The sequence below is a fragment of the Balaenoptera physalus genome (assembly GCF_965194825.1).
Source record: "Balaenoptera physalus genome assembly, chromosome: 3".
In the NCBI taxonomy this organism is placed as follows: domain Eukaryota; kingdom Metazoa; phylum Chordata; class Mammalia; order Artiodactyla; family Balaenopteridae; genus Balaenoptera; species Balaenoptera physalus.
Window position 1 is genome coordinate 114,416,269 of NC_138890.1, and position 18,216 is coordinate 114,434,484.

Genomic DNA, 18,216 nt, shown 5'->3' on the forward strand with positions numbered 1-18,216 from the left:
GTTCATTTTCTGTTATAATCTAAACGAAACAGAAATTTGCAGTAACTATAGATACTGTTCCACAGTATATGTGATTATGATTGGAAAGATGTATAGAATTAAATTTAGAGTTACTCAGAATAAGTCAATATTAGACTGTTCAGTAATTCTGCATTAACTGTAGTAGTCAGGTAATGCTTATTTAAAAACCCCAAACTATTCCATTTACAAGAGAAATTGTTGCAAGTGTATAAAACAGCAGGTATACAAGGAGAACACCAAACATACTTTATTTTGCACAAAAAAAAGCAGCCATAACAAGGCACAGCAAGCAGAAACATACATTAGCAGTCAAAGGGTTAGTGTTGCATACAAATGTGCTTTTGTGTGTGTGGTCTTGGCGATAGCCATTAGGATGTAAAGTAACCTTCTGTAGCAGCAGGTAAGGAAACTAAGGAGCACTCACCAGTGGTACAGAGCATGTTAACAAAAAGACACAAGAATGGATTCGACTACTTTCATGCAAAATGTCTAGGACGGAACAGTAAATTCAGTTCAATACTAAGAAGCAAACACTAGAACTTGGTATTACTTCCAAAATGGCTCACTGAAGTAGTATTGCATACTATTCTAAGTGACAAAAAGGTGCTAAGTAAAGTTATTTATAGATACAATGGTTGTACAGTTAACTTAAAACACATTGGGAATAGCTGCTGTGTGATTTTTTAAGTTGACATGTGCAGTCGAATCACAGATTCATTAAAGTTGAATCTTTTTCTATGCCCGTGATGACTCTGTGAACCATGAAGGAAATGAGACTAGAAGATTCCCAAACAAGTCAGATGATAACTACAGTGCTTGCTGATTGTTGAGATTATTGCTAAACTGTAATTCATAATTTGGATGGCAGTATTTATCTCTCTGCTGTAAACCCTCATAGCTGAATTGCTTAAGTACAAGTTATAGAATTTCAACACACTTAATTTTTAATAGAATAACATCTTTTCAAGCATACATAATCAATTTATAGATAATGGCTCTAGGCCATGAAACACGCCTCAAGGCATTTAACAGGATTGAAATTATACTTAATGTGTTCTGTGATGACATAAGAATTAAGCTAGAAATCACTAACAAAAAATATATAGGCAGGGGCTTCCCTGGTGACGCAGTGGTTGAGAATCTGCCTGCCAATGCAGGGGACACGGGTTTGAGCCCTGGTCTGGGAAGATCCCACATGCCGTGGAGCAACTAGGCCCGTGAGCCACAACTACTGAGCCTGCGCATCTGGAGCCAGTGCTCTGCAACAAGAGAGGCCGCAATGGTGAGAGGCCCGCGCACCGCGATGAAGAGTGGCCCCCACTCACTGCAACTAGAGACAGCCCTCGCAGAGGAACGAAGACCCAACACAGCCAAAAATAAAATAAATAAATAAATAAATTTATAAAATTGTTGCCGTTCTTACTTTAAAAAAAAATTATATATAGATATATATATATATATAGGCAGAGCCTCTAAATATTTAGAAATTAAACAATGCACTTCTAACTATCCCATGGGTCAAAAAGGAAATCACACAGAAAATTAGAAAATATTTTGAACTGAAATATTATGGAGATACATCATATTAAAATTTGTGGGATGCAACTAAAGCAGTACTTAGAGAGAAATTTATAGCTTTAAATGATTATACTAGAAAAGAAAAAAGCCTCAAATCAATTATCTAAGCTTTCATCTTAAGAAGCTAGAAAATGAAGAGAAAATCCAACCAAACACGGGAGAAAACAGACATGGGCCAAGATGGAGTGAGACGATTACACTGACAGGCTGTTACACTGATATAAACTAAAATACTGGACAAAATACTAAGGGAACTACCTGAGAACTCTGAAAAGTAAGGAAAAACAGGCAGATTGAGGAGTCCAAATATGAAGAAGCAACCTACATGGGGGTGAGTTTCCAGGGTCCCCCCGCCCCCTTGTTTTGCTTGTGCTTTTGACCCAAGGGTGGGCTGTAGTCATGGTCCCCATGGAGTCTCCAGTCATTAAGGAAAATCAAAAGAGTTCTAAAAGAAATGCTAAAGGAAGTTCTTCAGGCAGAAGGAAGATGTTAGCAGAAGAAAACTTGGAACTTCGGGAATGAGGAAGAGCATCAGATATGGTAAATATCTGTACTAATAAAAACTATTTCTCTCCCCCTTAAGATATGTATGACTATTGAAAACAAAAATCATAAGATTGTATGGTTCACATTTCCATGTATGTAGGTGTAGTACATTTGACAGTTATAACATAGAGAGGGGAAAGTAAAGACCAATAGGATTTTAAGTCTTCTACATGTTACTTGAAGCAGTAAAATATTACCTCTAAGTAGACAAAATTTATATATATAGTATATCCTAAAGCACCACTAAAACTAAAACAAACAAACAAAAAAACCCCCACAAAAAAACAGAAAAATTGAAATGGAATACTTATAATTCAAATAGAAATTAATCAATAATATTAAATGTCTAAATAATCTAAAAGAAGGTGTGAAATAGAAAACAGAGGAACAAAAATTAGAGTGGAAAACAAGACATAAGAAATCCACTTCAAACATAAAAAAAGAGATAGGTCACAAGTAAAAAGATGGAGAAAAATATACCATGCTGGATTGGCTATACTATTATCAGACAAAGCAGATTTCAGAGCAAGGGCTATTTCGTAGATAAAGAGGGGCATTTCATAAAAATAAAGAGCTCAATTCTCCAAGAAGACATAGCAATTTTAAATGTGTATGCCCCTAACAACAGAATTTCAAAATATGTGAAGCACAAACTTAAAGAACTGAAAAGATAGACAGATCCACAATTATAGTTGGAGATTTCAACACTCTTCTCTCAGTAATCAATAGAACGAGTAGACAGAAGATCAGCAAGCATATAGAAGACATGAACAACAAGATCAACAATCTTGACCTGAATGATATTTATATGGCACACTTTACCCAACAGCAGCAGAATACACATTCTTTTCAAGTGCACGTGGAACATTCACCACAATAGATCATATTCTGTGCCATAAAGAAAACTTAGCAAATGTAAAATAATTGAAAGCAAGCTCTATTCTCTGAACATAATAGAATTAATCTAGAAATCAGTAACAGAAAGATATTTGGAAAATGCTAATATTTTTAATCAGCAGAGCATCTGTATGTTTACATATTACTTTTCTGTTTTGTATACTTAAAAATTTCACAGTAAGAATGTAAACTAAAACTTTAAATGTTTAAACTAGTACAGAAGGATAGCTTGGTGAGAGTTAAAATAATGAGAGCCCCTCCTTATGACTAGATTGTTCTCAGAGACTCTGATAAGACTCGAAGGAGGGAGTGGGGTGGATGGAAGAAAAGTGAAGACCCCTCCTAAACTACAAGGAAAAATCCGTAATAATCAAGAACACCGTAGAGTTGTCAATAGCAAATGAAATCTGCAATGTAAATTGTTAAATTGTGAAATGTAAGCCGTGGTTTTGTTTGTTCTGTGACATTTGGTAAAGGTAGAAAATAAGATTCAGAACCTGCTGTCCCTCCAGTAGCCTCTATTTGCCATGCCTCCATTTGTCGGCCTCCCTTGTCTGCCACCACCAACTCTTTTCAACTTCAGAATCCCAGGCAGAGATTGGACAGAGTCACAGCCTTCGGGTTTCATGAGCGATGTCGATTCAGGCCATGGAGAACACCCCACTCCTCTCCCCTCAACATAAAATATTTTGGTCAAGCTCCACCTAAGCTTAGCAGACACCACTATTTCCAGGACGTGGCAATGAGAAGACCCTGAGTCTCAACTGTGGGAATTTGGGCATGCCACCTGACTGCCTAGCCTTGGTTTCCTTATCTGGGAACTAGAGGTAATTAACCCACCTCACAAGAGCTGTGAGGATGAAATAAGATAATTGGTGTGAAAGTGCTTTGTCAGCAGGAAAAGCGCCTCTCAAATGATTTACTGCTAAAGACACCAGTCTCAGGATCTGGAGGTGATGCTCACCTGGGGTAGTGATCAGTTTCTCTCATCCTCCTAGAAATGGTGTGACCTGAGTCAGTGAATCATCCTGTCGTACTTACTAGAGGGAGGGCAGAGATGGCCAGCTGACTACTCAAATCCCTGCTCCCCCTCCCAGGGTGCAGAGTTGGTGCTAGAAAGTGGCTGACCGGCCAGAAACTGCATTTCCCAGTGCCCTTGGCATCCATGTGAGACTAAGGGTCTAGTTCTTGCCCCTGGAATGTGAGCCACAGCTTTACGAAGCAGAAGTGCTTTCTTGTTGCTTTTTTCTCTCCTTGTAGCTAGCTAGACGTGTAGGAAAACGATCAGACCCAGCTAAAAGGCAGCCACAAGGCAGAAAGAACCCGAGTCCTGAATCAGCACATGGAAGAAGAAAGGCATCCAGTCGCAAGAAACACCTGCCTGGGGCCATTACATGAGAATGAAATAAAGATCTATGATGGATGTTTGAGCAAGCATACATTTTTGGAATATGTGATAAAGCAGTTGGCATAACCTTAACAAGGAGGGTACATAATGCTTCTAGGTTTAATTCCTTGCTCTGTCAAGCTTTTGTGACCATGGCCATGGTCACCTGCTACCTATACTCTTTATACCTCAGTTACCTCACCAATAAAATATGGATGGTAATAGTTCTTAATGTGAACTCTGGGTTGTTGTGAACGTTAACTGATGTCATGCATACAAGGTGACAATAATGATAAATGTTCAATAAATGTTGGCCACTATTATTATTAAACAGCGTAGAATTACCAAGCCTTTTTTGAAAGTTCATTCATTCCAGAAAAAAAATTCTAACTGTAGCTTGTCTCCAGGTGACTGTGGCCATTACACGCATAACAAATATTTTCCAAAGAAATTTTTTCAGGGCCTTAGCATTTTTCCTGGACAGTTTTTAATCTTTATTTGAACACAGTTAACTGGCAAATCTCCAAGACTAAAGCTTAAGGCTCAGCTTATACCTGAAGGGTCATGTGTATTGATTTAATGATAGTTTGTGACTTGACCAACAACTTCTTAGAAGCCTCCCGGACCTGCCCTCTCCAGGGTGCGGTCAAGAAGCCAAGGATGCAGTTGCCTTACAGCTGCAGGTCCGACTGTAACCAGCAGAGGGCAGTGCTGCATACACACCGCTGCAACTTTTGAAGATGCCCGGGGCCTTTCCATTATGAAGTATTTTTTCTCCCCATTTTCATTCCTTGCCTTTAGAACGATGACCATGATATTTCAAAAAAATCTGGTTATCCTCGGTTGAGCTCAGTTTTCACAGATCTTCTGAGTCTCTTGTGTGGTCACTGGCACTGGTGTGGTTGGGAGAGGCGTATTCCCTGAATGTAACAACAGGAGACCCCGTGCTCTCCCGGATCTGCCGGCCCAGCCACCTGCGCTCCTTGTCCTCCTGTCCTGAGTCACTTGACGCCCACCGGTTTCTGCAAATGCTTCCCCCCCATCCTCTCCCACCCGTGGCAGATTCCAGGACTCCAGCCTGTCACCTCAGTCATTCTCAACTGTGTGTTGGAGAGGGTGGGAGGTTATGATGCATTTCAGAGTCTCCGATATGAAGTGTTCTGAAAACACACGTGCCCGGGTCTCACTCCAGAGCTCCTGAATCCGAGGCTGGGGTGGGTGAGGCTTTGAAGCAGCTCCTGGAGTGATCAAGGTCTGACAAGCACTCCCACTGCCACCCGGCATGCCGCTGGCGTAGTTAATAAGGACCCAGATGAGGCAAATGGCAGGCGAGGGAGAGGAGGGCCCAGTTGGGGGTGGAGTTGGCATGACTCAGTGATTGATCGGTGCTCTTACTCTCCCCATTTTTCCCCAGAGGGAAAATCTGAAACCCACTCCCTCCCAACAGGTGATTCACCTCTTTCTTAACTGAGAAAATTAAAGCTCTCCAACAGTTCTGCCCTCCTCATTAACACTCCGAGTTCTTATCCACATTCTCCATCCTTCCTCCCCACTGGGTGCTCAGCCTGTCTTGGCCTCCGCAGGTGTCTGGAGCCTGCCCACCTTCCCTTGGCTCTCTGGGGACCCCTCTACTCCATTATCTGTTCCCCACCTGCACCTTTGGTTCTCCCTCTCCGGGGCTCCTTTCCTCCCTCCACAGCCCCATCGCCTGTGCTCAGAGCTTCCCTGTTACTCGCGCTCTCATCCAATCATCACCAGTTCTATGAGTTCTCCCTGCTTCTCATGATCCTTCCACTTCATCCCCTCTTCCCTGTCCTTGTGCTGACCTCTGTCACTCCTTCCCCATGACAACAACACATCCACTGAACTGGCCCGTCTCCACAAAGCTCACTCCCCAGACTGATTCCAGAGAGATTCTTGTAACATGCTAATCAAACATACTTTGCCCTGACTGCAAACTTTCACTCTCCCCGCCCACCGCCGCTGGACAAACCCCCCACACCTCACACACCACACAGGCCCTTCTCCATTTGCCCTTCCCCACCCCTGCACTTCTCACTATGCACCCGCGAGCCTCTTAAGGAATCTTTGCCTTTGCTTAGTACTCCTTTCCCCATTTCGCTTCCTGAAGCAAACTCCCATTCATCCTACAAAACCCAGCTCGGGTACCATCTCACATGAAGAGCTCCCTGATACCCTTGGAGAGATTTCATCCTTCTCTCTTGAAAGATAACTCTGAGCTAATATCAGGCTCTCACTGGTGCCCCTTCCCTCTCTTCAACGTTGGAGTCATTAAGTATTCCTTCTCTGCATACTCCATTCATTCACAATTCTCTCTTCCTTTCCAAGCTGTCAGCTTCTTGAGGGCATAGGCTGAGAATGACTCATTTCAGCCCTCCTAGTGCCTAGCACAGCGCCTCTCTCAGTAACTGTGGGGATGGGTTAGAGCTAGCCTCTCTGCTTCCTTTCACAGATCAAGTTCTTTAAAATATCAAATCCCTGCCTCTTCGGTATTTCCACTCCCACTCACCCCTGCACCCCCTAAAATCTGTTCTCCTCCCATGTTTCTGATCTTTTAAAGAAACTAATGACTCAGCCACGTGTCTAAAGTACACTGTGTCCATTCCCTTCCCACCTTCTTTGACCTCTGGGTCTTCTGACCCTGGTGACTACCACCCGCTTTGACATTCTTCCCTTGGTTTGTGTAGTGGAGTGTCATTGTTTTGGCTGTATCCATTCTATCTCCCTCCGGGAACAACGCCCCAATCCTCCTCTAGTCAACTGTCCCTCCCTCATTCTCAGTCCATGTGGTTTGGATGCCTCCATTCGTAACTCGAGATGGATGTTGACTTAATTCTAAACAACAGAGCATGACAACCCATTGGCTTAGAAGTGGGCATATAATGGGCTACACCAGAGTCAGACTCATTCAGAGAACTTCACTGAAACTGTCTGGAGGAGAACTGCTCTTCCTGATGGAGAAGATAGAATGGAGCTCCTGGCAGCTGTTTTGTCATCATAAGGACAAGGTTCCTGGGCCAACACAGGGAAGAATAAGGTGAAAAGAGTAAAAACAAGTCCCCAAATCACTGAGCCCCTGAATACATCTGAGCCTGGACTACCCTGGGCTTACCTGTTACATGAGTCAATATACTCTTTTATTATTATTAAACCAATTTGAATTGAGTTTCCTATCACTTGTAAAAAAAAAAAATCCTATACACTACTATATATAAAAGAGATAACCAACAAGGACCTACTGTATAGCACAGGAAACTCAATATTTTGTAATAATCTATAAGGAAAAAGAATCTGAAAAAGAATATATGTATATACATATATATAAGTGAATCACTTTGCTGTACACCTGAAACTAACACAACATTGTAAATCAACTATACATCAATTTTTAAAAATCCTGACTAATTATGCTTATTATGATCTGTAGTATATGAGGCCTCCCACTACATTCTCTTTTTCCTTCACTGGTTTCTCGTTTTCCTCCTATCTCACACATGTAATCCTGATGCTAACAGAAATTTTCATTTGCAGAAGGTTTACAGCTCACAAGCCACCTGGACAGAGCCCTCCCCAGCTTTCACACACACTCTCCCTGTTGAACACACCAATTCTGTAGCTCCGGTTTCCCTATCTATAGGATGACCCAAATTCTCATCTCCAATTCCAACTTCTCCACAGAACCCCCAGCCTCACTGTTCTAACCATCTGCCATTCATTAGCATCCCACCAATCCCTCTGAATTGCCTGAAACCCAATTCTTCCTTTCCAATTTCTCTTTTTCCAAAACCAGTGCTCTTTCTGATTATCTTTTTTTTCTTTTTTTTAATTGAAGTATAATGGATTTACAATGCTGTGCCAATCTCTGCTGTACAGCAAAGCGACTCTGCTTTACACATCTAGACATTTAAAAAAAATATTCTTTTCCAGTATGGTTTATCCCAGAAGACTGGATATAGTTCCCTGCGATTATCTTAATTTTGGTCAAGGTATTAAACTTTTCCAGTTTCCCCTAGTCTGAAACCCAGAAGTTATCCTTCATTATTCCTCCCCTCTTAGTTTGGGAATCAGCCCTGACTCAAGCTGGGCTAAAGAGAGTGCCCAAGACTAGCAGGAAAAAGATGCTCTCTCCTTCCTGAGTTCCAGGCTGGTAGGAGCTTTGAGTTGCGGGGGTCACCGTGCCTGCCTGAGGATGAAGCCAAGCCTGACGGAAGCAGGGCTGAGAGAGGGAGAGGGCAGAAGACTCCCAATGGTGCCATCTGAACCCCTACACCCCGCCTTGATTGAAGCCAGACCTAAGCCCTGGACATTTCAGTTATATGAGCTATTAAATTACCTTTTTTGCTTCAGCCAGGTTGCCTGTTTTCTCTTATAATCCTCTTGTAATACTGACACAGACTTTGTCTGTTGCTTGTCTCAAGGATGCCAGAGCTGACTGCAGATATTTAAGAAAGGTCAGACAACCACTGGTTAGTTACGGCTCTCATGAGGGATCTGGACAGGATGGCCTTAGATGTCCTTCCAGACTCGGGGAACCAGCGCTGGGTTCACTTGCGAACCTTCTCCCTTTTGGGAACACAGCCCCTCCCTTCCCAATTCTTTCCTGCAGGCAAGTCTCACGTTCCGCCCTTCATCAGAGCTGCTATTGCTGCCTTTTCCTGTCTTCCCTATTAATGCAGGACCTCTTTGAGGGGATGTGGAGGCTGTGAGCTTTTCTTCTTAGTTTGGTCAGTGTTTACGGGAAAGAAGGGAGGGAGGAAAGGAGAGAACGGTACAAAGGGAAGGGAAAGGAAGGCAAGAAATCTACTGTTCACAGTAGTCTAAGCACTTAATTGTGAAGCTCCATCTAGTCTCTTAATTATTGATTCAAAATCCCTCCTTGTTGTATTTGCTACTTTTTAAAATCTGAAATGTTCCTTTATGCTTTCAGGTCGATTTAAAAAATACAATCCATAGAGGACAGTGTTATGTAGCAAAGACATCTGCAGCAAAGACACTTTCATTCTAAACTCCAGTGTCACCCTCTCTTGACCTCGTCTTCTTGCTCACCTCTCTTTTTTCTTGTGATTTTCTTAGTTTCCTTCTTTATCAGAATGAAGTGCCCAGACCCACAGCTGATACACTGGCTCATAATGGTGTATGGGGCATAGTTGCCAAGGATCCTTCCAGAGATATTTAGACAAGTGACACTATTGTCTAACTTGTCAAAGGAAAACTAGATAATGAGATAATCCTCCCCAGCAAGTTACAGAAGCAAATAATCTAAGATCTGTCCTCTCTGTTTTCATTATCAGAGGCTTGACACCTCCCACCAAAAAAAAAAAAGGAAGAAAGAAACACCCTAGACACCTTCTACTTTCCATTGTCTGGGAAGTTTTTCCATCCAGACATTTCTTAAGTGGTTAGAATGGTGCTGAGTGTAATTGTGGTGATGGGTCCAGCTGGCCCAGACTTCCCTACAAGGACCTCTGCATTGCAGTATGTTTACAATAATAGTCACTGCCTCAAGTGGATGAGATTTCTAAGCGAATGTTACTGTTTCTCTATGCACCCAAGAATTCATATTTAAAGGCTTACTGAGAACCCACTGTGTACTGCACTCTGTTAAACTGAGGGAGGAGATGCCAAAACAGGGAGGCACTGTCCTCGCTCCCTGGGTGTCTATCATCTAATTAGAGACAGGCTACATCCCCACACCTACAGATTTCACTTCAGCTGAGAACCTGAATCCAGGGGTTCTCAACCCTGGCCGCACATTAGTGTCACCTGAGAAGCTTTATGAGCACTGTTGATGCCGTGCCTCATGCTAAACAATTAAATGAGAGATACCTGGGTAGAGCCCAGGCATGTGAATATTGTTAACCCCTGCCTCGCCCACCCTCTCCCCACCTCCCAGCAAGTCTAAGGTGCAGTCAGATTTGAGAAACTTTGGCCTAAATGCTACCTCTTCTTAAACACAGAGATCAGTTTGTCCTCCCTGACTGCCCCAGCCAGAAGGAATAAATATTACCGATTCTCAAAAGTCCAAGTGTTTCCATCAAAGAAACACTCAGGAAACTTCAGGCCAAGTCCTCTTTTCCAGAAGGCACAGGAGGAGGAGGAGGTGGCAGGACAGTCGACATGCTGTAGCCCTTGCCCTCACTTTGAAGGTTTCTTTGCTCAGTACTAACAAAAGGCAGGGCCAATCAGCCAGCCTGGGAGATCATGGAGGTCAATCCAAATACATCCCAACTCCTGGACTAACCGTATATTTCTTTGCAGCCACTTGACTTGCTGGAAGGTGCCTACATTCATAAACTCGGGGTCTGGAAGTTATCTGGACCAAATGAGAAGTATATTTCAAATCATAAAACTGGAATCTTCAGAGGCAACAGAGATTGACCTAGATTTTTCTCCTCCTAGGCCTCCATCTCTGACCACATTCCTGGCCAGTGCAGGTGCAGCGTCCCAGCTAACAGAAGCAGGCCGGGCCTTAGTGTCCCAGAACAGACATTCTTAGGCCCTGACTACAGCTGCCTGGCTGGGAGATACGACTTAGCCTTGATTAAAGTAGTCTTTTATTTCCCCTGAGTGAGCCCATTCAGCCAACATGAATCCATTTGTCCAACTGATTCTAACCTAATCGCCAGCACAGCAGCCAAAACCTCTAAGGCCCTGACCTCTCTCTGTAATTGCTCTGACCAACATGTCTGCGTCCTCTCGCTGACAGTTCAGACGAGCCGGGCTCCAAGCTCTACCTCAGAATGTGATTCATCCAGAACATCAGAGCACGGGAGACGCAGACTGGAAAATTTTATGTTCTACGGGCAAAACTAAAGCGAGACTGAGCAATGGAGATGTAAGCTTCCATTTTTATAATTGTTTCTTAAGGGTATGGGTAGGATGCTTTGTTCAGAAGGTGGAAAGTTTTACAAGGCTCCAGAGGGGCTCCTACTGCCAAGGAGGAAACAAGAGCTTTCTCACCAGTAGAAAAATCCAGCCCTTGAGCCCACTTGGACACCCAGTGTCAGGGTGGTCCGGGCCTCCCAGAAGGAGACTGGCATCATAAAATCTCACTTGATCACAAGCTGTGGTTTCTGGGAAGCAGTGACACCTGTGGCTCTGGTCCCTCAAGTGCCTCCCCCAAATGTTGGCCCTGCCCTGAGGGGTAAGATCAGGCCATTTGACCCCCTTTGGCCCTCAGCCCTCCTGCGTCCGAGTCTCCAAGTATCACGATCATAAATGTCACCTCAAGACCATCTCTAGTCAATTCTCTTCTTCCCAGCCCTTATTTTGAATGAGCTTGGAGGGAGAGTGGAAATGCCCACCTCGAGCCTGTGTTCACAGAGGGCATTTCTGCAACAGCAGCAACAGGAGGTGGGACCTGCTTTCCTGGGGGAGGCCCCTCACAGCACCAGCTGCATTCTAATGGTTCATTCTACCAACATTCACTCTGTTTCTACTACATGCCAGGTAAGAGATAAGCTGCACATTATACAGGATGCAAAGCTGAGCACGGAGTAGCCCCCAGGGAGCTTCTTCTCTAACAGAGAGAAGGGAGGCTAGTGCTGCTCAGGATTCCTGGGGAGGGGCAGCAACATCAGGTGCTGTGATACTGATGTTGATCTAAAATGATATCTCATAGCTTCATTCAGGCCACTTACAAAAGGGGAAATTCCTCATCCTGATTCCATCTTAGAAGGAATTTGGAAACGTATCCCCTGTTGTCTCAGAGCTCCTCACTGAGACACTGTTGCTAATTTTCTGCTGTCCTGGCTGGGCACCTCCACAGGTGATTCATGTGGATTTCTGTATGGCTGTCCTGTTCATCACTGGTCATTGTCCTTCTTAAGAAGAGAGCAGCCTTAGGTATTCTACATAAGAATACGTGTGTTCCCTTCTGAACTTATTCTATGAGGCCAGCATCACCCTGATACCAAAACCAAAGATATCACCAAAAAAAAAAAAAAAAAAAAAAAAAAATTGCAGGCCAATATCACTGATAAACATGGATGCAAAAATCCCCAACAAATAATTAGCAAACCAAATCCAACAATACATTAAAAGAATCATACACCATGATCAAGTGGGATTTATCCCAGGGATACAAGGATTTTTCAGTATCTGCAAATTAATTAATGTGATATACCACATTAACAAACTGAAGAATAAAAACCATATGATCATCTCAATAGATGCAGAAAAGGCTTTGACAAAATTCAAAATCCATTTATGATAAAAACTCTCCAGAAAGTGGGCTTAAAGGGAACCTACCTCAACATAATGAAGGCCATATATGACAAACCCACAGCTAACATCATACTCAATGGTGAAAAGCTGAAAGCATTTCTACTAAGATCAGGAACAAGACAAGGATGCCCACTCTTGCCACTTTTGTTTAACACAGTTTTAGAAGTTCTAGCCACAGTAATCAGATTAGAAAAAGAAATAAAAGGAATACAAATTGGAAAGGAAGAAGTAAAACTGTCACTGTTTGCACATGACACGATACTACACATAGGAAATCCTAAAGATGCCACCGGAAAAATTACTAGAGCTCGTCAATGAATTCAGTAAAGTTGCAGGATATAAAATTAATATACAGAAATCTGTTGCATTTTTATATTAACAGTGAACTGTCAGAAAGAGAAATTAAGGAAACAGCCCCATTTATCATCGCATCAAAAAGGATGAAATACCTAGGAATAAACCTACCTAAGGAGGTAGAAGACCTGTACTTGGAAAACTATAAGATGCTGATGAAGGAACTTGAAGATGGCACAAACAGATGGAAAGATATACCCTGTTCTTAGATTGGAAGAATTAACATTGTTAAAATGACTATACTTCCCAAGGCAATCTACATATTCAGTGCAATCCCTGTCAAAATACCAATGGCATTTTTCACAGAACAAGAAAAAATAATTTTAAAATTTGTATGGAAACACAAAAAACCCTGAATAGCCAAAACAACCTTGAGAAAGAAGCACAGAGCTGGAGGAATCACATTACCTGACATCAGACTATACTACAAAGCTACAGTAATAAAAACAGTATGGTACTGGCACAAAAACAGACACATGGATCGATGGAAGAGAATAGAGAGCCCAGAAATAAACCCATGCACTTATGGTCAATTAATCTATGACAAAGGAGGCAAGAATATACAATGGAGAAAAGACAGTCGCTTCAATAAGTGGTGCTAGGAAAACTGAACATCTACATGTAAAATAATGAAATTACAACATTCTCTAATACCATAAACAAAAATAAACTCAAAATGGATTAAAGACCTGAATGTAAGACCGGATACCATAAAACTCCGAGAGGAAAACATAGACAGAACACTCTTTGACACAAATTGTAGCAGTATTTTTTTGTAACCTGTCTCCTCAAACAAAGGAAATAAAAGCAAAAATAAACAAATGGGACCTAATTAAACTTAAAAACTTTTGCACAGCAAAGGAAACCATCAACAAATTGAAAAGACAACCTACTGAATGGGAGAAAATATTTGCAAATGATATGACCAATAATGGGTTAGCATCCAACATATACAAATAGCTCATGCAACTCAACATCAAAAAAAATCAAACAACCTGATTTTAAAATGGGCAGAAGAACTGAATAGACATTTTTCCAAAGAGACGATGCAGATGGCCAACAGGCACATGGAAAGATGCTCAACATCACTCAACCTCAGGGAAATGCAAATCAAAACCACAATGAAATATCACTTCACACCTGTCAGAATGGCTATCATCAAAAAGAACACAAATGACAAATGTTGGCGAGGATGTGGAGAAAAGGGAACCCTCATATCCTGTTGGTGGTAACAGAAACTGGTGCAGCCTCTGTGGAAAACAGTATGGAGGTTTCTCAAAAAGCTAAAAACAGAACTACCATGTGAACCAGCAATTCCACTCCTGGGTATATATCCAATAAAAACAAAAACACTAATTCAAAAAGATACATGCACCCCAATGTCCATAGCCGCATTATTTATAATTGCCAAGATATGGAAGCAACCTAAGTGTCCATCGACAGATGAATGGATAAAGAAGATGTGGTATATATACACAATGGAATATTACTCAACCATAATAAAGAACAAAATCTTGCCATTTGCAGCAACATGGATGGACTTGGAGGGCATTATGCTAAGTAAAATAAGTCAAACAGAGAAAGACAAATACTGCATGATATCACTTATATGTGGAAACTAAAAATACAACAAACTAGTGAACATAATAAAAAAGAAGCAGACTCACAGATATAGAGAGCAAACTAGTGATTACCAGTGGGGAGAAGGAAGTGGGGTGGGGCAATATAGGGGTATGGGATTAAGAGATACAAACTATTAGGTATAAGATAAGCTACAAGAATATATCATACAACACAGGGAATATAGCCAATATTTTATACTAACTATAAATGGAGTATAAGCTTTAAAATTTGTGAATCACTAAATTGTACACCTGTAACTTATATAATATTATACATCAAATATACTTCAATTTAAAAAAACTAAAAACCAATTTTTAAAAATGGCAACCGGGCTTCCCTGGTGGCGCAGTGGTTGAGAATCTGCCTGCCAATGCAGGGGACACGGGTTCGAGCCCTGGTCTGGGAAGATCCCACATGCCGCGGAGCAACTAGGCCCGTGAGCCACAACTACTGAGCCTGCGCGTCTGGAGCCTATGCTCCGCAACAAGAGAGGCCGTGACAGTGAGAGGCACACGCACCGCAATGAAGAGTGGCCCCCACTTGCCGCAACTAGAGAAAGCCCTCGCACAGAAACGAAGACCCAACACAGACAAAAATTAATTAATTAATTAATTAATTAAACAAAAAATGGCAACCATTAGCAACAACAGGGATGGACCCTGAGGGCATTATGCTAAGTAAAATAAGTCAGACAGAAAAAGACAAATACTGCATGTTCACAATAGATACCTATACCAAATCATTATATTGTACACCTAAAACTAACTCAATGTTATATGTCAATTATATCTCAATAAAAAGATAATTTAAAAAATTTAAACAAAACAAAAAAGAGTACATGTATTCCCTCAGCTAATTCCCCCCACCCGTAACGCAGAGCGAGGCAAAGAACCACATGAATTGGGGGATATAGTACCCTTCTCCCAGCGCTCAAAATAGTTCATTTGCAATAAAGATTAATTAAGGTAAAAGTGGGGAAAGTGTTCTTACATTCAGCTCTCCAGCAAAGTCCCATGGCAGTTCAACCAGAGAGAGTGCGGTGTCTTCGACCACGACAGGCCCTGCCCTGCATTCTGACCTCTTGAATCACCCCCAGCTTTTGTTCTCAATCTCTTTTCCAGGAGAAGGTTTTGCGTGGCCATCCCCCATCTCATTGCAGCTATTTCGGTACATCTTCCTTTCCTAAGTCAGCCTTTCTGGGACACCTCTCTTAAACCGGGCTTCTTAACCTTGGCAGGGGGCTTTAAGTACTGATGCCTGAGCACAGCCCCAGGGTTCTGACTGGGTTGGTGTGCGGTGGGGGCCAGGCATTGTGCGTTTCAAGCGCCCCAGGTGATTCTCATGTGTTATTAAAGGGCTGCGCCTTTGGTTTTCTCTTGCCAGGCTTTTTCTTACACTTTGTATTCTATGTGCTCATTGCTATAAAGAGAGGGCTGAAGCCAGGGCAATAGCTCAGTTCCGGAAGTTCAACATTACACCACTGAAGGAATTTACCTCCCTTGTCTTTGGCCAGAGCTAAGAGGCCTCTGGTTCCGTGGTCTTTAGAAATTTTTTCTTCAATGTCACCAGTTCCCAGGAGAAACTCCCCATATTTCTGCTTGTATTTGTGGAAACCTAACCACATCTTTATAACCTAAAAAGCCACACAATGGGGCTGACTCCATATAAGTCGTGGCCATGTGTGGCACTCTGAGTGTGTCTTTTTCCATTTCTTTTTGTCTCTACTTTCCTCTGCCCCTCAGTTTTTTCACCTTTAAAAAAATCTTTGAATTATTATAAAATATAACTAAAATCCTTAATTTTTTCATGTTTATTTGAGACAAATTTTTGACCTTCATTCTTATTTTTTTTAAGATACATTTCTCTCTGAAAGAAAAATAAATGCATTGCTACTTAGGTGGCCTCCCTCCAGTTTGTAAAGGCCGGATGGGGTGGGCAGAGCACTGTCCAGGGGTGACTAGAAGGCCCAAGCTTGCCTCCATCATTCACTAGCTACGTACCCTGAGATGCAAGCCACCAAAACATTCCTCTCTTCTCTCAGCCAGAAAATGTAGGATAACATCTTCACGGTCCATATCCACAGCCCACAACCACGGGTCTTTATGAGAATCAAATGAGCCAGTATTTGTGAATAGTCTGAGGGGGAGGAAATGATTCCTTTTCATCAGGTATACTGTGAGCTCAAATCTTTCCGCAAGAGAAATTTTCCATGCTCATTTCGATTTCTTTGGAAACCTTGCATTCAATCGTGTGATCAGAGCCCTTGCTGGTCTATAGGAGGCTCTTCTTTTTCTGGGAAGGCTGATCTGCAGTCTGTCTGCTGTTTTCTGGAAGTTCCATTTCAGAAGGCAGCCCTGGGGAGGCTCCATCTCGACATCTGCAAATCACATCCACGGGGAAAATGTGACTCACTTGAGTGACTGTGTTAAGTTTTCATGAGTATTGTTCAGGGAGTAGGTGTTGTCTTTGGGCCAAATCACTTGAAACCATCAATGACATCAGCCCCATCACTGAAAAACCGACTGTGCCTGCACAGGAAGCAGAGAAAAATGTGGAGGCTGGGAAGCAATGTTACTCTAAGAAGAGTCGCTTTCCCAGCCCTCTGAAGTATTAGAGATAAGGCAGTCAACAAACACAACAGAGCACCCCGGGTACAGTAGGAGAGCAGTAAAGCGTGACCAGCCAGTTCCGGCCCTCTCATAAATAACCCAGTACAAACTGAAACAGCTAAGGTGACTCAACTCCCGTGAATGAGGAGAGACGCAAACAAACCACAGTTGAAGCTGCACGGGTGATGCGTATATAAAACTCCCACTCCCCACTCCCTTTTTTGGCTACATCTGACGTCACTAATTGGTCATCACATTGTCTGCAGGTGACCCTCGATGCAACTCCAGAATCCTTCTCGACTCAGTTTCAACAGCTGCTACCAGTCAATCCAGGATGTCAATTGCTATGAAACTGTTGGACGTTCCCAGTGAAAAGGTTTCAATTACCAAATCAATTCATGCATGTCACTAGGTCAGACACTCAGATCCCAGCTTCCTCCTTCTCATCTTCATCATCAATGTCATCACTACCTATCACCATAAAGCAGATGAGAAGAATAGCCCCCTGAGGGGCCTGCAGGGTTTCTGGCCTGCAAACAAACAGGGGACCCAGCCCCCGCCCCTCCTCTAGTGCAGGCTCTCCTAAGGCAGCTTAGCAGGCTCTGATAATGCAGCTGTCAAAGCTGGTGGTCCAGAGACATGGCCACCTGCCCTCCTGAAGAAGATTCATGGGCATCTCTTTCCACTGCAGCCAGATGAAGACTTCTACCCTAGGCTCATCCCAAGGCTTCTCCAGTATATAAGCTGGAAGAGAATATGTTGTTAAGGTATAGGCGGAGGGTGAATGTAGGACAAGATGAAACTTAAAAAAAATTACTTTTAGAGAAATAGAATAAAAGCCCTAGATTGTTTGTAAGTCATCACTTAGAATTACCCTTGAATTCAGTGCTGGAGAGATATAATGACCCAGTCAAATTAGAGAAACCCAAGAGGCCTTGATTCATCAGGAAACAC

The 18,216-nt window shown here is 42.4% G+C and overlaps 1 long non-coding RNA gene across 1 annotated transcript in view; it reads right to left on the reverse strand.

Annotated features, from left to right (window-relative positions):
* Positions 1-244: 244 nt before the first annotated feature.
* The window catches only part of LOC309659019, a 53,373-nt gene continuing 35,401 nt past the window's right edge, over positions 245-18,216 (reverse strand). The window contains exon 7 of the long non-coding RNA XR_014262505.1: positions 245-17,181. This is a non-coding gene — a long non-coding RNA (uncharacterized lncRNA). The remainder of the gene's footprint in view (positions 17,182-18,216) is intronic.